This window comes from Pinus tabuliformis, chromosome 3_2 (genome assembly GCF_031772625.1).
Source record: "Pinus tabuliformis cultivar Carrire ecotype Pingquan chromosome 3_2, CPIR1, whole genome shotgun sequence".
NCBI lineage: Eukaryota > Viridiplantae > Streptophyta > Pinopsida > Pinales > Pinaceae > Pinus > Pinus tabuliformis.
The window spans coordinates 562533402-562559252 of NC_142302.1; positions in this window are offsets into that span (position 1 = coordinate 562533402).

A 25851-nucleotide genomic window follows, 5' to 3' on the forward strand; every position below is an offset into this window, starting at 1 on the left:
AAATACTATAACTTTTCTAGACAAGAGATATGACTCTCTTTTTATCTCCTATAAACTCAAATCTCATCATTAAAAATTCTAATTTTAAAACACTCGATTAATATTTATGTTCAACATTTCTCTAGGTAGACTTTATACAAATAAAGGTTAGCTAGGGGGAATTCTTGTTCACGGGTTCTCTAACTAATTTCTAAAAGGGGTTTTAAGTCAAAAATATGATAAATGTGTTAGACTGTAATTATAGAGGTTACTCCTTCAAACTATCTCACAACATGCTAAGCATATTGAATATTTTCTAATACCATTCCTTCACCATTCAAGGTATTATGCAAAACATCAATAGTTGTCCAATTTCTACAAAAAAATTACCTTCCTTTAGGAGAATTACTAACTAGCAATATTTCATTTTCCCCATTTGCTAATTATTATGTTCATTGTTTTTTCTCTTAAAGAAAACACGTTCATATTAGAATATGACTTAAGTAAAATATGTTTGAAATCACACATTCAGAAAAAGAACCATCTACAAAGAGATTTACTTATTTGTACTCTTGAAAATACATTAGGAACAAATGTGTTCCTCCAAGCCAATGAGCTGTAATCACAAAAAAACCCTTGGCCCCCAAGCCTTAGGATTCGTTTATGTCGAAATTTTTTTCACTCACCGATATTTATTTCTTTCCTCCCAACATATTTTTAGTAGTCTCCTAATTTTAAAGTTTTCCTCCTTTTTTTATACCTAGCTTTTTTTATTTTTATAGGAAAAATATTTCCTTTTTCCTTCTTTAGCAAGAATTTCTCTTCAAATATGTTTATCCTTATCTCCCTACCCATGATAACATCTCTCTCCAATTATGTTCTCTTTCGGTGGTAGTTATTCTCCTTGCAAACTTGAGGAATTCTAGAAGGTTACAACTGTGACAACTGTCACTTCTTCTTTTTTACACGAGAAAGACATGTATTTATTATTATACATAATTATTTATATATGTCAATCAAATTTATTCTTTACACGAAACCAATGCCTCCAACTTCAATATGTAGAAGTAGACATAAAGCAATAAAGGCCGCAAAAATAATTGCAATAGGGATATTACATTGAGGCTTCTACACTTCTTCAAGGAGTAATTTAGAACGAGGAAAATGTATGCGTATCATTTTTATCATATATACTATAGTTCAATTATTCCTAATATGGTTAAAAATACTTGTCCAAACATAAAATTTTAGAGGGGATTTTAAAAGAAATTGCCTATGAAATAAATTCAAATCATTTGAGATTCATCCTAGTCTATGAAAACTCAATTTAGGAGTTTCCTTAGCATAGGAAGTAATCATGATCAATGGTTGTGAGCAATCTAGACCCATCCAGTGACCTAGTGATTATTAAATTCATTTTTAATTACTCCCAAAAGACACAATAGAGGAATATTAATCATGCAAACAAGATTATTAAATAAGGGGAAGACCTAGGGCAACATGTCTCCTCTTCTAGACATTATTCTACATGGTATGCTAGGAGCACAGGATCCCACAATGCTTGTAGCGTTTCCTATCCTTTCATAGAAATTTGACGAGGGGGAGCATGTCAAAATTTGCCTCTCATTGAAACTTTGAGGTCATCATATACTTTACTGGGTGAATTTGAATTATATGAAATGAATTTATAACAAGCATGGATCCTTGGTATAATAATCGTGTGTTATATATAAATAAAGGATTCAACAATACGATAAATGGTAGTGTGTGGAACTAACGAATAATAGGATGAGGGACTATATTTCCAAAGATATAGTTTTATTCTTTCCTAGGTTGATCGTCAATAAAATCAGGAAGGAAATCTGATATTTTCCTACATCGAGAATTATGATTTCAATTAGATTTCTACAAGGTAATTGGCACTTTTGTAGTTTTCTTCTCTTCGACATTTCCTTTCTTCTTCCTTTGTTAATTTAGATTTGTATTATGAGGTCAATTTTGGATCGTACAATTATGGATCAAGTGAAATAGGGTGATTGGCTAGGTATGCTCTCGAGGAGTTGTAGTATCAATTTCAAGCCATCATGGATGGTGGGGTGGAGACCATTTGAATTCAAGGAAAATCAAAGAACCACTCTAAGCTCTAGGATTGTTCACTGCCAATCTCATTTTGAGGCCTTATTTCCCTCCACATATGCTTAGAAAAGTATTATGCTCTAAAGTATTTGTGATATTATAAGAAGAAATTATCTTATGTGCACCTATTCTGGCCCCATCAATGAAAGAAATTAATTATTATTAGGAAACCAAAGGTGTTATCTATCCCTATTTGGAATTTTTTGAATAATGTGTTTTGTAATTTTGGTGAGGTGATATACAAGAAAAACTAAAGATCTTATCCTGAAGGGCATGCATAACGTTGTCTATCTTAGGCTTGGAAAACCCATGTCAATTCATTCTATATTTATGTGGGTTCAAATATTTGGTGGGGAATTTTAATTTTTAACTAATTGGCATCTTCATCCATTGTAAGAATTATCATTGGTAATTAAAGTGCACAAGGTAAGATTCGTGACCAAAACTTTGGCTTAGACATTAGCATGCAGGGCATCAGGTGAAAAATAGAAAAGAAACCCAAAGGATGTAATACAAAAATTGCAGGGGTCTATACTTTGACAATTAAATTACTTCTATCCCTGTTGAGTTCAAACAATGGGTACAAAGAGGAAATATAGAACCATGTTATGACTACCAAGTGTGGTGTACTAGAATACAATAGATAAAAAATCTCAACATTAGGAAGAAATTATTTATCTACTACTATGTCATAACCAATTGGTCTTAGTTGCACTACTATAGAATTGTTGGTTGAACACAAAACTCTAATGTGTAGAAATGAAGATGAGATTTTTAGTCTTTGTGTGAAACATACCTCATTTTCATACAACAAAAAAATGTTCTATTATTATAAATAGCAATTGGTGCAATTCATTCAAATACTTTGTATGTATTCCTATTTAATCTTCTTTTTGGAATGATAAATTTAGCATATTTGTTACTTCCTCTATCAATTTGATTGTAACGGAGTTAGTTATAGTTCATTTTGATAGTGCCTTTGTAATTATTTCTAGCATGCTATAATTCTAAACTTTGAATATATTGTATAAATTCACGTTGTTGTTCTATATCCATTTGATCATATTTTAACCCATTGAAGTGATTTAACTATATTTGGTTGATAATGATAGAGTTATGACCAAACCATATTGATCTGCATCATGCGTCAACTACAATACTTTCCTATCTATCTTCACTTCATCACACCTATACACATAGTGCTAATTCTTATATGAAATATTAAATCATATGTGTATTGAATTTATCCAATAATATACTTATGAATAGGCATAGCTTTATTCATATATCACATGATATTTTCTGAGGTCCTCATATGAATATAAAGGTTTGAGGCTCCATTTCATTTTCCATAATTGAATTTCCCCTTTTGCAAACATTGATTTGGAACTATAGTCTAAGGAATATGTACATATATATATATATATATATATATATATATATATATATATATATAGACACACACACACACACACATGTATATATATAGTCTAAGGTATATATGTGTGTGTGTGTGTATGTTCACTCCCCTCTATTTCATATGCTGCATGTATTGAGTTCTAATGTGTTTTTCCAACCCACATGGCATTGTGTAGGCCATGTATGATTAGGTATGTGAATGCCCATGTGCCTTCACATGTTCTAACAACTAGGCACACAATGAATAGTTGGTATTTGGGGTATTGATCCAATTATGGTTTGTGACCAAGGGTTCTCCAAGGAGGGTAAAATTCCTAACCTATGAGAAATTCCATTCATTTGCATATTTACTAGGATCCGAGGACCATTTGACTTGTATGCATACCAAGGTTTCTTTGACACCCTTATTTTTCTATTACAGGTGTTACATTGGTCAACGTCTAGGTGTAGATAACCCTACATGTAGAATGGCGTATCTATCAATGCATTGGAACATTTGTAAATTTCTTTTTTTGTAGCCCATTCTTGATTCTTAACATATTGTAAACATCTTTCTCATGTTATATACATTTTGTTCTTTCTTTACAACTATTTGACGAAAAGATTGTGATGTGGAAAGGATTTCATTCCTATTTATGATGGTATTCAAATGTAATACACCTTCCTTCACATCCCATTTTAGCTTATTCTAGACTGAGATTATTTCCCATTTGTCTCGTTTTGTACTTATGGTTCATGATTTGTAGGGTATGGCATGGTCATGACTTCCAAATACCAGTCTAGGGATTTTGGTCTCACAATGACAAGGTTAAATCTCAGTTGTATCCCCATTTTTAATTTTTTTTACAAAGTAGATGCAACCTATCTATAAGGGGTTTTTATCCTTCAAACACCCTCATGTTCTATTACAAAATTTATGCATACAATGACATAGTCGTGCCCTCATTTTTCTAGCTTGTTGATATCATTTACTATTGTGCTTAATTCGATTTTCAATATGAGTCTAGATCCTTATATCAAAGAAGAATGTGATTCTTGGTTCTTTAGGTTTTCACTCTAAACATGGGTTGTCAATTATGAACTCTAGGTTCCATTCAAGATTTTTCACATGTGTTTTACAAGCCTTATCTTTGACTAGACGTCGGTAATTCTAATATTTATGTCTTTGGATCATCGTTCCAAATTTTGGGGATTTTGGTTAATAACAATTTTATCATTGGATATTTTAGGGGTAGCAGAAGTCGAAATATCCTCAATTGTTTATGTAAAGACTTTGGTATTATTTCCTTGTTTTCATTACCCTTTTCTTTATAATTTCATTCTCATAGTGCCACTTCTAGTTCACAACTCGAGGTTATGTCTTATTCATAGGTATGACCTGAGGAAATACCTTGTTTTCTTTTTTCCTATTATGGTTTCATCAGTGGCCATAAGAATGAAATTATTCTCCTTATTCTTACATGAGGTTGGAAACCTTTGATTCACCTTAGTATCTACCTATTGTTTCAATAGATAATATCTCTAAATGTTTTTGTTTACTAAACCCAAGCCATGTTTTCTTACTCTTTCAAAGCCTACAATGGTTAGGGTTTATGCTCAGGTAATAGACCTTGGTGAATTGTAAAATTTTCCTTCATGCCTTTTTCCTATATACTTTTAATTTTAATTACCAAAATTCTTGTATTCACTGAATTGGTATAATTCTCCTCTATAACATACTATGTAATTGTATCCCTTGATATAATGAATGGAAATTTTTAGATTACCATTTCTTATCTTATATGGTTTTGTTATTTTATAATGCCTGTAACTTACCATTATATCTTTATTCTCTCTCAATATTACTCTTCTCTATATTCATAACTATGTTCACTTTTTTTCCTTGAAAGCTCATTAAGGAAGACAATATTTTGATGATATATATAATACCTTAGTCCATAGTATTCTTTGTTTTTCTTCGAATATGTTTTGTATCGCATGCATCACTTCTATCGAGTCAATATTTATTAAGAGATAATCTTACCTTAATTCATATTTTAACTACATTCTAATTAGATTTACTTGACCACTATAACAATATTGAACGTATTATTTTCAATAACCCTAGACAGTTTGTAGAACAATTCTTTATTATTTAGGTTGTTTTTACTTCAATAAGACAATAATGTTCTCTTAATATTCAGGCCTAAACTTTCAAGTGTATTACAGAATTCACTATATTTTATAGGCTAGAATTCCAAATCTACAATTCATCTTCACTGTCTTATTTTTAATAATAACTCTCGATGCATCCTAGAATTGATAATAGAGATTGTGAGTATGTATTAGGATGTCATTACATTATTACTTCGTCTTGAAAGATAAACTTTAATGATTATTTATAGTTATAGATACACAACTGAATTTGCTGAAGTTACTTCTTGACACACCAGACTATGACTATATATATATATATATATATATATATATATATATATATATATATATATATATATATATATATATATCCTTATTCATCTAGAATCATAAATATATTTGTATGCCGAATAGTTTACAGGAACACTGAAGGTATTCCATGTTTCCTTACTTGAATTTGTTCACTATACACCCTAAATAGCAACTCCAATTTAATTCTATGAAAGAAGTCTTACTTAATTAATTCTTGGTTTATTTCAGTATTACACCATAATTTAGTATTATTTCATTTTAAAAATTTAATTACAGAAATTCCTTCTCAGATTCATGTCCAAAGTTTTCCAAAATTTCATATTATAATTTTGTGATATATCTATATCCATATATATATATATATATATATATATATATATATGATGTCAATCAAGTTTATGTACTTATGCCAGACATAAATTATTAAGCCTTTAACATCTTCATAAAGCTAACACATGCACAATTCAAGTCACAATGATTATTCTAACCATGCAAACCATGCATGTACAAAATATCTCTAAGTTCCTATTCAAATCAATTACTTGTCTAAGTATCATAGAAAATCCCAATATAATTCACAAGTACTCAAAAGAAAGGCATAACATTAATTACGATAACGAACTCCTAATTCAACATGAAATCATGAAAACACATTTTTCTAACTAGGACCATTCGCTTGGGAATATTCAAGGAGAGAGCATGCTCCCCTCAACTAACAAATTACATCCAACAATTCTCCTTGAGCTCAAACCTTTTTGCCTCTAGGAATCAACAAGCTCATTATATCAATTTGTGGTTTTCTTATAGTTCTCCCCAACAAATTTTTCCTTAGCAACATCCTTCTTTGGTCTGTACCTCTTAATTACCTAGTATTTTTATTTAAAACAAGAAAAAATCTTCTTTTTCTTTGAAGCACACCTTTCTCTCCAACTCTGCTTTTCTTTTGTTTTTATGCAACTTCACATTTCTCTTTAGCTAGGTATTTAGCATAATATTTTTCTCCCATTATGCTATTGTTAAATTGGTAGTTTCCTTGTAGATATTTTTTTAAGAGATTATTTGGGAAGGTCCACCATATAGATTTGACCACTAACAAAATTTTCTAGAATACAAAAAAATCTCAATTAATTAAATAATATTTTTTTATTATTCCCAATAAATCATTTATTAATAATTAAACTTTATTTACATAATCAAATAATTCTATTGTCACTTTCATAGACATTAATGCAAATAATAATCCAACCATCTAAATATTGTCTTCAAAAAACAAAATGTAGAGGTCTCACATTGTCAACAAAGAGAGAAGATTCATTCTTATGTCAACGAGGGGTCATTAAAATCATATTTCTCAAGCAATATCATTAGCAATATTGTGAAAATAAATCATACTCTAAATTTAATTGTGTCCCTTTAAATTGGGGGATTTGGGCCTGGTGATGTCACTCCCCACCCTTAGCCACTCCCCATTTCCACTTTTTGAAAATCATCTTCTTCAGAGAACACTTTATTCATCTTGCGAAAGGATTTTTATAGCTTTCTAATCAGCATATGCATGCTAACTACCAATTGAAATAAACAAATAACTAAAATTTATAGGTCCACTCAATCTAATTGTAAATGAAAAGAAAATTAAGCTAAATTCGTACCATAGAAAGTTGAAAAGCGAAAAGATTATATCTATATATAAAGCTTAAATATGCAAGTAGCTATCTCTATAGTTTAGAAAAGTCGAAAAATGTCCTTAAAATTATGCATCACTCACAACATTCTTAAGATACGCTAACCATAACTGTGAGATATTATTTTTGTAAAATATCCGTTTATATTTTACATTATTTTTTCATTATATCCTAATAAACATAGCTTCTTCAAAATTCTCAAAAAGTCTCTTCTCAACGTCCACATAAGTCGTGATGTAAAAGACAGGTGTAAGATGGGCACTATAACATCAGTAGCCAAAATCCAAGAAGAAAAACGTATGATTGAATGTAATGATTCTCAAGAGTGCGTATTCTAGGGCATTCCTACTTCGACAAAATTAAATGTGTCATGAATGCCATCCTTCTTGTGTTCAAAATTTATTTTAAACGATAACGAAAGACTCTGAGGTGTGATTTATAAGATCCAATTGAATTACATTCGGATAAAATTTCAATCTTAATAAACTTAATTTTTATTAAAATGGAAATAAAAAATTAATTATTATAAATAAAAGAATAATATAAATTAAGAATATCTTTATGATAATATATTATTAATATTAAAATATAAATATGATAGAATTCTTAATTTTTATGTATAAGGGTTTTGGATAGATGGTGATCGGGTGCCTTGTTAAGGCACTCATTGATGTGAAGCCACTGGTTTAATGTTCCGCCCCAATGAAGATGATATATTGGACATGATGAAGACGTAGTCCCACCAAAATTACAACAAAAAAATATTTTTAATATTAATACTAATTATCAATAATATAAAAAAAAAAAAAAAAATTTACTTGTGATGAATTGTCAATTAAGAATTATTACTATTAATGAATATTTTTTTATTAAAATTATTATAAAAATATTCATAATTATTACTTTTATTATTAAATTTAGATATATTTTAAAATATTATTTATAATTTACAATAATATTTCAGGATGGGCTATTATAGAAGGCAGTGAGGAGCATGTGACTTCGTGTCCACCACTCTCAATGTATTAATAGTTCATTAATGAAGACCATATGCAATTGGCGCTTGGCATGCACTAGCATGCAACCCTCCAGTTGGCATAGTGTTTATGAGCTGATGGAGATGGAAAATTGGAATCATTTGCAAAGGTAAGGATGATGAAGTTGGGGTTATTTCCTAGTTCTGCTTCAGTAGTGTGGTAATAGACATCGGTAATGTATTTATGATAAGGAGGGTGAGCCCTCAACTCCTTAGGGTGAACGAATTCCATAGGCCTTGTTGTGAGCAAGTTCATGTTCTAGGAGGAAGACCTAGTGTCTTGTGCTTCCAAATCCTAGTCACTTGGTAAGATTTCATTGGCTTGATTACATCCAAGTAGGGACTCGGGAGTTGACAACTTTTTGCAAGATCTTATTGCTAGCAATTGGAAGTGGTAAGCCCCATATAATTCTTCCAGTCCTCTCATATTTAGAGCAGTTTGGTTTATGTGGTTCTTATGAGGAAGCAAGAACTTGTGCTCTTGTGTCCCAACTAGTGAATGTGTCTTTTATTATGACGGATGGGGTCTTTGGAAGCATTATAGTCATGTTTAGGTCTCGTATTTTGATTTTATGTCGTCTAGGAAAAGTTGGAATTGGTGTTTTGAGTCTACGAGTAGTTTGGGAACCCTAGCTGACAAGATATGTCGTGTGATGGGGGTGGGGTCTAGATACTACTCTTCGAGATATTGAGTATAATAGTAGGGCCTGCGTCCTAGGGTTAAGAGTGGTGTGTACAATTTTTAAGGGGTCTGACTCTTTGCTTAACACATAGTTTCCCATCTCCTTGGTTGATGAGTTTGTGTTGGATGTCAACTCATGTAGTTGGTGTTTTTATCATGACATTCTCTAGTGATTCAGGGTTTGTGTTAAGGTTAAGTTGAGTCAGTGACATTATGGCTTTAATGTCGAGGAAAAAATTTTAAGGAATTGGAGGAAACCTCTTGTGTTCCTACAATGCTACTCAGGTAGAGAGGGAGAAGAATAAGTGGAGGAGGAGCCAAATCTCAGCCAGGTTAATGAGGTACCAAGTTGTTCACTCGTGACTTAGTAGCATCCTATTTCAATGCTATTCCTATGGAGACATGCCAGGAGATTTGTGAGCTGGAGATTAAAGTTGGGGAGGAGAGACAATCTCTCTTGTACTTGTAATTGTTGGAGGACATGTCAAAATGGGTCCCAAACCCTATTAATATGAGGGAAAGGTGCAAACAATATCTGAATGTGGTGGCACTACACTCGTATATGAAAAAACTTATGGGGTTGGTGTTGAGAGACAAGCATATAGAACAATATAATACTTTCACCTCCATTGAAGACGTGAAAAGAATGTTAAAGAAGTTGAGGTTCTATGTGGACAATATAGCTATGCACCTAACGCACGTGGAAAGAAACAATAATTGTGATTCTCATGGAGGGGATCAATTGGATCTTTCAAGCTTTAGCACACGAGCTACAACCAACATATCCTCCTCGGAGAATCATTATCATAGGAAAAAGGCGGTCGGTTATTTTTGGGGCTTCTCAACTTGCTGTGTTGAGATTTTTGGATGTTAACATTTCATAGATAATGGTGACTTAGTAGCTTTACGGCCGAGGGTTTCAATGTTTTGGTCGTTGTCTCAAGTCTTAGTGGAGGGGGCCTATTTTTGTCCTCAAAGTGATAAATGGACAAAGTGCAGTGACTGGTGCGAAGCATTGGGCAATGAAGAGCATCTCTTGCTACGATATTTCAACGCCTACCATGGGTTGACAATGGGCATACTTAGTCCACATCTGAACAAAATTCATGTGCTCTTTTTGTGAAAATGAAGTCAAGTTTGAAGTTGTGGCTCTTGTCCTTGCCTTGAGCCTTTTATGTGTTTACTGAATGTAAAAATATTTTCCTTGTTTAGTTTGATAGCTAGACGTACAACTCTCATCTTAGTTGTTTAGTTTCAGTTGACTTTTACTAACAAAATTTGAGATGCTCTTCATCTCTTTAATAACCTAAATATTGATTATGTAATCTAAATTTCTAAAATAATATAAATATTTTAATATTTATATTAAAATATTTAATATTTTAATCCATATTTTAACTACATTCTAATTAGATTTACTTGACCACTATAACAATATTGAACATATTATTTTCAATAACCCTAAACAGTTTTTAGAAAAATTCTTTATTATTTAGGTTGTTTTTACTTCAATAAGACAATAATGTTCTCTTAATATTTAGGCCTAAACTTTCAAGTGTATTACAGAATTCACTATATTTTATAGGCTAGAATTCCAAATCTACAATTCGTCATCATTGTCTTATTTTTAATAATAACTCTTGATGCATCCTAGAATTGATAATAGAGATCGTGAGTATGTATTAGGATGTAATTACATTATTACTTCATCTTGAAAGATAAACTTTAATGATTATTTATAGTTATAGATACACAACTGAATTTCCTGAAGTTACTTCTTGACACACCACACTATATATCTATATATATATATATATATATATATCCTTATTCATCTAGAATCATAAATATATTTGTATGCCAAATAGTTTACAGGAACACTAAAGGTATTCCATGTTTCCTTACTTGAATTTGTTCAATAGACACCCTCAATAGTAACTCCAATTTACTTCTATGAAAGAAGTCTTACTTAATTAATTCTTGGTTTATTTGAGAATTACACCATAATTTAGTATTATTTCATTTTATAAATTTAATTACATAGATTCCTTCTCAAATTCATGTCCAAAGTTTTCCCAAATTTCATATTATAATTTTGTGATATATATATATCCATATATATATATATATATATATATATATATATATATATATATATATATATATATATATATATATGGATTATCATGATGTCAATCAAGTTTATGTACTTATGTCAAACATAAATTATTAAGCCTTCAACATCTTCGTAAAGCTAACACATGCACAATTCAACTCACAATGATTATTCAAACCATGCAAACCATGCATGTACAAAATAACTTTAAGTTCCTATTAGAATCAATTACTTGTCTAAGTATCATAGAAAATCCCAATGTAATTCACAAGTACTCAAAAGAAAGGCATAACATTAATTACAATAACGAAGTCCTAATTCAACATGAAATAACACATATTTCATTAAATATGGAAGTATTTAGTGGATCTAGAATTTATAACTTTAACTAAATTAAGTTTTTTCAAAATGAGGAATTATAAAGTCACTTAATTCACTAATTTCAATGTAGATATTCACCATTTTTGTGTAAAAATTATCATGATAAACTTTAAAAAACAAATTTATATAAACTTGCTAAAAAAAATATTTCACATTTTAATCTTGGATTCCTTACATTATCTATTTTAATATTTTTTATGGTTTATAGTAACAAATAAGTTTGTTAAGGTTATTTTATGAAAATAATGATGCATATGTTACTATTATTAATCCATTTAATTATAATCTGATATAGTAAATATCATGTATGTGTTAAGTCATGATTATTACTAAGGCAGTGTTGGCACAATTTAAAAGTCTATCACCTTTGCAACACTAGTTATATTATGGTTGAAGATTAAAAAACCCTCAAAGATCATCGAGTTTATACTTGTATTAGAATTAAATTTCAAAATATTTGTGACGGTACCAACCTTTTTGATTGTTTAACTAAACAAAATTATGATGATATTGAAACACTTCTTTTAATGCTTTTTCAGCATAACAATAAAATTCAAAATAACTTTTAATAATATTTGTTTATCTCCTTATTTACCATAGTTGGTCTTAGTGGATGATAATCATCATTATCACCATCATAATTACATACTATTGTAGAAAGTTTGCACCATTTTAGAGTTGAGGAGAAAAACAAATTTATGATCAAATTAAATGTTGAATGTGAGTAGTAGCATAATTTATTTTTATTTATTAGTTGTACGCTTATGTTAATAAAGAAGTTGACTGAGGCTCGCTTTATGAATAATAGATTAATATGCAAGATATATATTAAGTATAAAGTTATTTAATGACAAATGAAATTTTTGGTAATGTGTCCAATATATGCCATTATTTAGAACTTTAACCAGATTATATTTTTTCGAAATGGGGAATTAGAAAGTCACTTAGTTCACTAATTTTTATATAGATATTCACCATTTTTTATGTAAAAATTATCATGATAAACTTTATAAAACAAAGTTATATAAACTTGAAAAAGAAAATATTTCACATATTAATCTTGGATTCCTTACATTATCTATTTTAATATTTTTATTGTTTATATTAAAAAGATAAGTTTGTTAAGGTTATTTTATGAAAATAATGATGTGTGTGTAACTATTATTAACCGATAATCCGATATAGTAAATATCATGTATATGTTGATTTATGATTATTACTAAAACAATGTTGGCACAATTTAAAATTCAAAATAACTTTTAGTAATATCTTTTTACCTTCTTATATACCATATTTGGTCTTAGTGGATGATAATCATTATTATCACCATCATCATTACATACTATTGTAAGAAGTTTGCACCATTTTAGAGTTAAGGAGAAAATATTTTTTTAGGATCAAATTAAATGTTGAATATACATTATTTTTATTTATTATTTGTACTTTTATGTAAGAAACGAAGTTGGTTGAGGCTTACTTAATGAATAATATATTAATATGCAAGCTATATATTAAGTATAAAGTTATTCAATGACAAATGATCATAGTAATGTGTCCAATATATACCATCATAGATCCATTTTAAGTGCAGATGTAGGGATCAAATTTCAAGTGTAAACACATTTAGAGTGAAAGATACAATGTGTTATTTTTAATTGTTGAAACTATATTTTTGAATGCTAAATAGAGTATATATAGGAACAAATAAGAATTTTAACCATAAGAAACTTCTTTTTATATATAGATATATATGAAGTTGATATTGACATAAATTAGTTAACATAAATCTTCAAATAGCTACTTTTGAAAATTATAAGATTTAAACATCTGATTCACACATTTTTTTTTACTTCTAATTACTTTACAAAATATTCTTTTTTTATATTTTTCTATTTAGAACATAATTTTAATTTTAAACGGGCACAGAGGGATAGACAAACTTACACATCCCCCCATATTGGGCTGTAAAATGAGCCTCTTGTCTCAATTACTAATCATTTTAATGATCAAAATCAATCATGAATTAGAATAGTAACAAAGTAGTACAATTTGATTATTTTCAAATACAACAAGAAAGAGAGAAAAATGATTAAGATATTTATTACACATGTTTAGTTTTTATCCCTATAATGTTTAAGGATACTATATTGAAAAGAACATATTAACATTCATCTAAAACTTAAATTCCTTACATTATTTCTATTACCATTAACATTTATATTTATGTATTAAATATGACCATGAACACTAGATTGTGTAAAAAAAATCTTACCTATAAAGTTATTTTAAAATATATTAATATTGTTTTTCTTACTATTATTGACCATTTTAAATTGACACTAACTACTTTTCCTAAGTTGAGTACAAATTAATTATACTAGTATAATGTTGGCACCACTTCAAAATCTATAAGTAGAAATATTTTATAATTCTAGCTGTGTTGTTCAATGATCAAAATTTTTTTTTTATAAATTAACATGCAACAAAATAGGGAATTTGATTATATCAATTATAATACGGAAAATTAAGGAAAACTCACCTCAAACATTATATCAAGCGTCTAGCATTTATTCATTAAGTGTTTAAATGGTTTATATTAAATAGAATACTAATTAGGTACCCCACTGTTGTTTTAATATAACAAGTTTAGAAGATGTTTTTAGGTGCATTATTGAATTTTATTACACATATTTGATATGGTGAGATGTAATGCTGGTCAAATAAAGCTTTGAAAACTTAAATATTTTATGGCACTGTCATGTAATTTGTATAACACATGATTACATTGAAATATTAAATAATATAAAACTCCTTCAAAAATAATATGAAGAGAATATTTATACAACAAATATGGGAAAGTGTGTCTGAATGTATATTAATAGATCCTCCAAAAAAAAATTACATTTATGTATCATATAAACCTACTCTTAAGATATTCGCTCAAGTAGATCAAGAATGGCTTCTACACCATATTTATTTATCTTGGTCTTCTTGCAATGTTCTTTCTTTGGAATCCATGCCCACACTATGGTATTAATTGGAATAGAGCCAAGTTCTTTGTCATCAGGATTTGGTACTAAATATTGCTCTAAAAAATTTCCATTGTATTTCCGTGACATAGGCTTCTCCCAGTCAACCTTTACATGAAGATTCTCACTTTCATTATCCCTAAAGATATTTGAGATGGATTTTGCCATCCAAATCATCTCACTTGCATCCTCATTTCCTGATCTAACTAGCAACATCTTTCCTTTCTCAACATCAATCATCAGATTGAATGTTGGCTTTGGCTTTTTGCATTTGGGTCCAACATATATTGGTTCATCTATCGCATTATCAAAATCTCCATCACTTGAGATTACTTGGAGTGCATTACGATCAACATCAACAATGTGCCTTGTCTTGGGCCAGAATTCCTCAGAAGATGAATCATTTCCATCTATTATTCTATGATCATTATAGATTCCATCTAATGTATCAAGAACTTTTTCCCAATACACCACTTTATTTTTCCATTCCTTTGTAACAATTGGTGAATCCTCATTCCCAATAGTGTCTTTCCACATTTTTATGTATGATGTTATCCCTTCCTTTAGTTCTTTTAAATAGACATCATTCTATTTGGAAGCTAAGAAAGATGGCTTCCCTATGGGAATTATAGGTCGACCTTCATCATCTATATTCCATAACTCAACTGGTTCTGACCACTCAGAGTCTCTAATTGATTCTTTATACCTTAGTACTGGAACATCATTGAGTATAAGAAATTGGAAGTATTGAACATTAAGATGTCCAACTAGTGCATTTTTTCCCTCCTTAATGTATCCATTAAGGAAACTTTTGAAGTCATAGACCTTGTCAATAAGTGTAGGTGGAAACACTCTATTTTCTTCAATTATGCGATATGTATCCATCATTTCAGGTAAAGAATAAATATCTTTACTTTTTAGGTTGGAAGACATTCTTCCATAGGTTCCATCTATGTCTTCATGGGTGTGCCCCACAGGCAATAACCCAACCTCAATAGTGATGAAGACACCAAGTGCAGTTAAAAGTGATAGAAACATGAAAAGATAGTGATTCTTATTATCACTTGCTGCATTGTCCAACTGTAACAACAAATGTGGAGGAAGAGGTTTAAAATCAACATTTTGACTTTTTTAACTTCCATGAGATATAAAATCATCCTTGTACCCTTGACATTTTGGGTAAATATAGGTGTCAAGTAATGCATTTGTAAGTGGGTTTCTTGAAATTCCACTTTCATAAACTAGATCACCATACATATCCATTTGTGGGTCTTCAAGGTCCCTTAAGCACTTTGCAAGGGATGTAATAGTAAATTTTGATCCCATATGGACAAATGGTAAGGAGAAATGACCAAAACCTCCCGCCTTATGCCCATGTGTAAGCATACCTGTCAATGGCAAACCCAAATTTGTTCCTACAACAGATTTTGATTTGACACGTAGCCTTGGGATTGATGTCTTTGTTTTGTCCATTTTATCATGGATAATGCTCAAATACTCCTTTGGAAACCACTCTGACATAATTCTATGGGTATAGTAACAATATCTTCCACACATAACAATCTTGTTATGTTTCATCAACCTACCTCGTGCCTTTTCTTCCAACTCTTTTGTAGTTGCTGACTTCATTTGTGCTTTCAACACAATACATTCACTGCATTTACTGAAGTTGGTGTTCTTTGAAAATGCCACATCTCGAAACTTAGTATTCTAGATCTTGCTCATTGTTGGTTGTGATATTGATGGGTAATTGAGCTTTTGAAGAGCCTCATTGATCTCTTTTAACTAAGAATTTTGTGTGTAAGTCGAAGGAAGCAGTCTTAAAGGAGCAGATGTTCCATCTTCTTCAACTTGACATGTTTGATTTGGTGAAAAACCTAAATTATCCATTACAATTTTGTGCAATATTTCTATAGCTGCCACTGTGTCAGGTCGTGCTTTGCATGTGTTGGTGTTACCATGAATAGCTTTGATCTGTCCATGTTGGAAATAATGCTGGTAGTTATAGAATGTGCTTTGAGGAATTTTATGTATCTTATACCATGCTTTCTTACAAATAATATTCCCATTAAACCTCATGTCCTTTACATTTCTAGCAATAGGTGGTAGGCCATGGCCATGGCCATGGCCGCTTGACATCACTGTGTTTGACATGAGTGAATTCAAGACAAATTCTCTAATACCATTTGTATTTATTTGTCTCATACCCCTTATAGCACCTGCAATGGCCTTCCTATCGACATGTTGAAGACAACTTTTCTACAACATACATCTGCTGCCAAAAGTCGAATTTCTTTCTCTTCATCTATTTTTGTTTGACATTTTGCAGTTTTTTTTGTAGCCATAACTCGTTTAATCCTTTTATATGGCCTTGTTACATTCATATCAATTGAGTTTCTATCTTTTTCATTACAAAGGTACCCATCCCATTTGTTGAAGGGATTTGCGTCCTCTATAACATCCCATATCACCATTTCTTTGGGTGTTTCCTTGAACTTTTCCTTGACCCTTAATATCACACCTTTGTTGTCCACCAACTTATTTACTGGCCATCTAACCAAACAATATATAGACTTATCTCCAATTTTGCATATCTCACAATTTCCATCTATCTCTTCTAGAAAAACACCAAAATCCATTTCACCTAGTGTTTCACCCTCAACAATGTCATCCTCGCAGACATGAACTAGCATTCCTTTGGCAATGCACATGCTTGCTCCCATGCATTCATGTGTAAGAGAAACCTTTGCACATATGAATTTAACCCTATCTTGGGGAATATTTATGGCATGATCATGACAGTGAGGCTCGAAATCTGATTCTGGCCAAATTTCATAAGATTCTAATGCACCCCCAAGTGTATGCTCAAACCCTATTGGATGTGGTAGAGGAGCATTATTTTTTAACACCTTTTCAATTTTAACCACTATGCATCCTTTCTTTACCATATTTCCATGCACTTTATGCCCAAGCTCTGTATTGAATATGGAGCCCTCGCCCACCTTCACTCCATGTTGTAGAAGATTTACCTTGTCTCCAATAAAAAATGTAGAAGAAACATTTGTACCTATAAACAAATGTAAATAATTTTAGTATTTACTCAAAAAAACAACATTTATTATAGTATCAAAAATATATAACACATGCTTCAATATTTTGATTTACCTATGTGGTGTCTCAAATCCACAATATTCCATGGATGTATGTCCCCTTCATTAACATCATCATCAATCAAATGTGGTTGAATGAGATCAATTATCAAAATTGAAACATAACCAACATTAACCCTTTTTCCAACATAATAAGTTCCAGACTCTGCAGATTCAACCCTTGCTAGCCCAATGACTTGATCATTAATAAGGAGATCAACATAGTCCCCTTTTGCCAAAATTATATTTTCCATTGTAGCTTGCATCAATTCTGTAACAACAATTACATCCTAACTTGTAATTAAAAGAATGAACCGTGTAAAGTGTGACTTTATATTTCCCAAGAAACACACAACTTTCGAAAAGTAATATAAATGCAAAAATAAAAATATTATGGTTGTCATGTTGTATGTAATGAAACATTGTTTCCTCAAATGAAAGCTAACAATCAATATCATTCCTTCTACTACAAACATAAGCATATTGCTAGAAGCAACATTAAATGGTCAAATAAATCTAGCACATGTTACATTTCCTTCTAGCACAAGCACAAACACATTGCCAATAACAATATTCTAAGGCGAAGGAAATCCACCACATGCTAAATTTTCTTCTAACATAAATAGAAGCATATTACTCACAAAAACATTTCAAAGTAAAATAAATCTTACACATTCTAGAGTTTATTGTAGCACAAACACAATCACATTGCCAAAAATAACATTGCAATGTAGAAGATATCTAGCATACGATTGATTTACTTCTAGCACAAACAAAAGCACATTGGCAACAATAACATTGTAGGGCAAACAAAAGCCAACAAAATCCAACAACTTCTATCACAAACACAATCACATTTCCAACAACAATGTCGCAAGGTAAAATAAATTTAACGCATGCTAGCTTTACATGTAGCATAAATACAAGCATACTACCAATAACAAAATTTTATGTCAGAAGAAATCTAGTGCATGTTATATTTCCTTCTAACACAAACAAAAGCACATTACCAAGGTGAAAGAGATCTAACACGTGTTATATTTCCTTCTATAATAAACAACCAAATTGAAAACAACAACATTGCATAGTAAAATAAATCTAACAGAACTTCTAGCCCAAACACAAGCACAACATTTCCAATAACATTGCCAAAGTGATGGAAATCTAACACTTGCTAGATTTCCTTTTATCATAAACAACCAAATTGATAACAAAACTATTGCAAAGAAAAAGAAATCTAGCATAGTTTCTAGCCCAAACACAAGCACATTTCCAATAAAAATATTGCAAGGTGAAAGAAATTTAACGCATATTAGCTTTACATGTGGCACAAATACAATCATACTACCAACAACAACATTGCATCCCAAAATAAATCTATTGCGTGTTATGTTTATTTTTAAAACAAATCAACAAAGTGTAATGGTGATTATTTGTTGTGAAGACCCATATGAAAAGTGGCGTAATGATAATAAGACCAATGCAACTACTGTAGGATACCCACTCACCTTTCCCTTTATCCTACAAAAAAACTCCGAGGTGTGAAATCCTTTTTTTTCCGAGTGTTTGCTTGTAAGAGGGGAAAGTAATGAATAATTCTTCCTGCTAGAATATATTTATTTGGGGAAAACAGGGTGAAAAACATGAATCCTCATCACTTCAAAGTTATGTTTCCTTGGGGGGGTGGTTATTCCTCTAATAGTTGATTTCCCGTACTAATTAATGTTTCCTTTAGCTGACACATTTTTCCTTCCACTAGGTTGTCAACAGGAAGCTTATTATAAGAGAATATTCATCTATTGTGCTCCTTCCAAATTTCCCAAAGGATGAAACCTCGAATGAAATTTCAGGTAAGGTTCACCACCTCATTTTTTGTATAATTCACCTGCCATTTCTTTATTGTTTCTTGTATGCTCTCTTGACTTTGGTTTCTTTATCTAAATATTGAGGCTAATTAGTCCCATAGCGCCTCCATATAGTTACAGGTGTTGAGTAAATGATTAAGCCTCTCTTTTGTGTTTTCAGAGAGGAAACACGAAGAGGAACCTATAAATCCTCTCTTTATAAGTTTGTCCTGAGATAGGACCTTCCGGTGTAAAATCAATGACATGAAAATTTAAATTTATGGCCAATGTGGTACCATCAAGTTTTCTCCACGATGGATCATTTGTACTAGTATATCCGTCACTAAGATAAGCTTTGACTTCCTTGAGATTGAACTCCACATCTTCTTTTTTCCCCCATTTGAGTTGGTCTTGGTCATTATTGAACATAATTCTTAATTTTCTTAGTTCCTCTATTAGATACTGAATAGCTAAGTCATTCTAGGTTGGCCGTCGAAAGATATTAAAATTCCATCGCCTCCATTTGTTATTTTCTAGTCCTTGATCCTAGAATTGGTGGAATTCTCTATACTCTTATATTTTTGTGCTTAGTTTGAAGGGATGTCATTCCTCCCTACATAACTTAGCTTGTTTCTACCACGCATCATCCCAAAATAGGGCCTCCTTTCAATTTCTGATTTCCCATAATAGTGTTTTTGCATGATACCTCTTTTATTCCATGCTAAATTCCAAATTGCCAACCCCTGAGTGGAACTTGATAACCAAACTAACTTTTTTGTATGGAAATTAGGTGCATATTTTGATTTCCAAAGCCTTTCCCAAGGTGATGAACCCCCTTTTAACCATCTCCACCATAATTTTGCTCCATTTTCTTTGTTGGTTACCTCTGGATACTGAAGACCTAGCCCACCTGCATCTTTTGGTTTGCACTCTATTTAAGGCCACTGGCACCCATTTTTGTTTCACCTCTACCCCTCGCCACAAGAATTTCCTTTGGATGTCCCAGATCTTTTGTAGTACTCCTTTGGGGGAAGGGAGGATAGATAACATATACCTTGGAATAGCTTGTAGCACTGTGTTTGTTAGAATCAGATGACCACCTAGGTTTAGGGCTTTGACATTCCATTATTTCACCCTATCCTCAAGGTTTGATACAATTTTTTCCTAATTGGAGTTCTTCTAGGCTTGCACCATTAGAGGGACCTCAAGGTACTTTGATGGGAGGGATTTAAACATATATGCCCTGGTTTTTTACCTCTGCATGGTGTAAATATCTTGAAAATATGCTTTTAGATACTCTTTCAGAGATATTACTACATCGCAGTAATCCATTTGTATCTATTTTGCAAAATATTAAGCATTATATTTTGCTTAAACGAAATATATTGTGGGAACTTTCTCTACAAATTGATGAGCATTTTCCACAACACGGGTGAAAGAGAAGCCCTTATGATCCTAACCTCTACTGCAAAGATCAAGGGGGGATATTGTGATCATCGTTGTGTATGTCGATGACTTAGTAATCACAGGTAGTTATGAGAAGAGAATTTTGGCAAGATTTGAAAAGGTCCTTTGACATGACCAACCTTGGTCTATTGCATTAGTGTCTTGGTTTGGAGGTGTGACAGATGCATCACCGGATATTTGTATATAAAAGAAAATATGCCAAGACACTTATTGAGAAATCCCATATGAATGGATGTAAGCCCATGCAACTCCCATGGAACCAGACCTAGTAGGAACCGCACCTCTTATCATTCAAGTGACACGTAAGTTACAATGTGGCACACAAATAAGTGAAGTAACATGGAACTGGCACTTGCCCCCATTAATCCAACGCATTCATAAACATCTGGAGGTGTTGAAAACCATGGTATTCACCTTAGTTCAGTGGTTTTTGAATGTGTTGGTGGATAGGGTGGAAAATAAAGGGGTAGATCATTTCCATTTGCTCACCAACGTGATGTGCAAGTTTTCAGAGGGCTAGCTAAAGGAGGAAAGCCAAAGGTTGGCAGAGAGAGATCACTCCATGCCATTAAGGCAGGTTGATAGAGAAGTGGTGGGCCCAAATCAAGACAGTGATCTACCAGTTCATACGAACAAATAATCCTTCATTATGGGCATACTTAGGAAACGAGAAGGGGTATGTGTCTGCAATACAAGGATAGAGTGATGGTTAATCATGGGAAGGAGAGGATTTCCCCCATAATAGATTGTTAGTGTGATTGTCTCATTAATAAGAGATGTGGAAAGAGGAGTGGGAAGGTACAAAGTTAAGAGGGGAAACATACAAGAGCAAGGTCAGGGTGATTATGATTTTGAACAAACCGCTCGCAAGGGAAAATGAGAGGAAGGACATCCACAAGTACACACGAATGAACAACAACATCGCTAGCAGGTCAAAGTTACTAAAAATGGAGAGGGAAAGTACTCAAATATCGGCGAGGCAAGTCTCATCTGGGGTGTCATCTTTAAATCATAGCTAGGGAGCAGGCTTCATCGACATAAGGCAAAACACTGAAAGGTGGTGTAATTGTGAGTTGGTGATAGTAATTTCTATGAGGGAAATTCAGTTATCAGGGAGTGCAATGAGTAAGAGCTAGAGTGATGCTAGTAGGCCAAGAGGTAGTTCCCGAGCGGATGCTCAGGGCTTTGAGTTTTGCAAACAGACATGCATGGAGGAAGCAGCGGAGGTTGTTGCTAAACAGTCACACAAAAGGGAAGGATATAGTGGAAATCTGGGAGAGTGAGGTTCGAAGACATTGTAGGGCTATCTTTGATGGTAGAATAGAGGAGGAAGGAGACTGGATCATCAACATAGGGAAATAAAAAACATAGATGACTGTGTACCAAAAGACCTTGGAGACCACTTGGCATGTCAAGGCTCTAGTGGAAAAGCTGCAAGCAGAGGCAGCAGAGTAGAGGAAAAAGAGGCAACTCGAGACAGAAATCGAGTTAAAATCTATAGACCAACGCCTAAAAGGAATTGAAGAGGCTCTTAAGGGTTTGGTTAACATAGAGAAATTACATGTTGGCAGAATTGGGGATCTTAACAAAATGTTCTCAATCTATCTAAATTATATCGATAATGTGGATATATCGATGGGTGTAGAGATAGGAGATTTGGCCCGCTTGAGGAAGTATCAAGTTCGAGAGGCTTGCGCTACAGGCGGCTGTCCACTAGCAACCCTAGAGGCTCCAGCGACAACCCTTGTGGAGGACCCAACAATGGGGCCAACGACGATAACAACTCCAAGCAAATAATATTGTGTTAGTTGATCATGGCATCGACCAATCTTTTGTTTAGTTTTGTGTTATGTTTATATAGGTAGTATTGTAGTTATTTTGTCAAGTTTAGGTCTGAAGATCAGAGCTATATAGCTATTCAGATAGGTAGACCTACATATAGTAGTAGTGGGAAGGGGAACTTTTTTGAACTATATAAGGGAAAGTAAAGACAGAAAATCTAATGGCATGCCTGGTTAAATGTGTGACATAGAGAATCTTCTTCTACAACTAGTTTGGTAAACCAGCTACTATTTTTGTATTGTATGTCTATTTAGTAATATATTGAAACTTTACTAACATACAAAAAAGTTATCTTATTATTTTTCCCTTTAATATATTGTCTATTAAAAATATATGCTACATATTAACAAATATTAAAAATATATGCTACATATTAAAAGATATTAAACTCCTAGAAACTTAATCTTTCTTATAAATATAAAATATTTGATATGATAAACATAAAATTTTATGTAAAAAAATTAAAAAATATATATTGTGTATTAAAATATATTAAATTCTTCGATATATTTTTTACAACTGGATGATGTGGAAAGAAATTTGATGAGGAATTTGATACCATATAAACTTAAAATTTTAATTACTAAGTCAACTATATGGGGTTATCGGGTTATCTTCCTTTTCAGTATGTTCTGTTCAAGGAGACATGTTTTGTATGAAAAAAATCTAATTTAAAAATAGTTAAATTTTATTACTGAGTCAACTATATGGGGCCTATCTTATCTTTCAGTTGTTTTGTATTAAAAAATATAAAAAATTTACAAGAATATTTGTTTACGAGGTGTTTGGAGAAATTTGATCTCTCTTTCAAGGCCCAACAAGGTTCAAATGGATTTGCTCTAATGCAAGTGAGGACTAGCTTCATTTTGAGATAAGGTTTCCAAGGTGTGAATATGTGAGGAGCGTTTACCATTCCACCATAGCTGTTGTTATCGCAAAGGAATATGTTTCTCTACTCCTTTACTGTTTCCATTATCATCCTCTTTTTAAGTGTTATAAGTAAAACCAAATAAACAAAACAATAAAACTAACTGGGTACAGAGGCTCATAGAGTTAATTCCAAACAAATGCCCATATTTCAACACTCTTTTCACTTGTAATAGAAGATTGTCTCAGTATTGAAATGTTGTTAACTCAAACTATTTAGTAATTCAGTTTTCATCTCCAATTTAATAAGTGCATTGTATTTGTAATTCCTCATACAAGTAAATACAAGTGAATTTAGATTGTGGATACCTTATTAACCAACTTTGGAATTCAAAAGTCATAGGCAGTAGATATGCTGTGGCTCTTAAAACAAAAATTTAAACAGTAAAAATATATAAAGTTTCAGGAAAAAATAATAAGCATTCTATCCAAATAATTATCCCTGGAAACAGTAAGCTCAATTGTTTTGAAGATCGTTGGCAACAATAAACTCTTCAAACCCCCTTTATTTGGGTAAAGAAAACGTGCAATTGAGACCACACATGTAATTAACCATTTAACTATGATTAATTGGTATTTCTTGATCAACATTTATAAACATTTATCAAATACCATCACACAAATGGCATGGTTAATATCAGCAAAAGGCACGGCTATTAGTGCAGCAACGATGAAGCATTTGGCACACGAAGAATACAACAATGCAGCAGCTAGATATAGTATTTGAAAATGAAAAATAGGAGATACTAGAATGCCATAGTTAACATTGTAACATAGTGCTTGGCACAGTTAGGAAAGAAAATAAACATAGTTAGAAAAGGCTATTCATTACAGCAAAGTAAGCACTTGGACATAGCGAATTCTAATGTCCCATTTGTGGTTTGATATTTCTTTTTTTTCTCTGCATAATGAATTTCCGGAGGAAACCCACTGGGTACTTTCTCTCATTCTGAGAATGGTAGCCAGGGTAAACTAGATTCTTCAGGGCTCAAGGCCAGCTCAACTGTCAGCAATTAGCTCATGAAGAGAGCAAGCATGTCACAAAGTGGAATGTGAACCCAGATGTAGGAGGATAACTACTTTCCTCTCAACAACTGGAGCTACACCCAATTGACCTATGGTTTGATAATTGGCTAAATTTGATATATTTTTGTAAGACAGTTCTCTCATTGGGAGTGGGTACAACAGAGGGAGAATTACGTTAGATCAAGTCAAAAATGTGAGAGTAAATAGCCATGAGAGAAAAATCTATGGGAGACAACTTTTTCGTGTATGTAGAGAAGGGTACTAAGAGCAAAGCTTAATTTGTAAAGGTGGTGGTACGCAAAACAAAAAAAGGAAAACAAAGATCGAGGGGATAAACGGAAATGTCTCCTCTCGTTTATATATTTTGCTGATTTGAAAAAAAGCTTACTCATTTTCATTCTTCTTCCTTGTCTGTTTGTTGTCCCATTTTCCGCTGCTGTTGACTTCTTTCTCTTTGAAACCAGCCCATCTCTTTATGTCCTCATCCATTCTCTTTCAAAATGTTTCGATTAAAGTTTTGCTCCATGAATTTCAAATAAACTCATCATCGATATCTATTGATCTTCACCATTTGAGTCTCAGCAAGACCATTTTTGTCTCTGATACCTAGTGCCATGGTTCTTTCATACCTTCAAAGGAGAAGCAGCTTCAACTTACACAACCATGAGAAAAGCACTAGGAAAATATG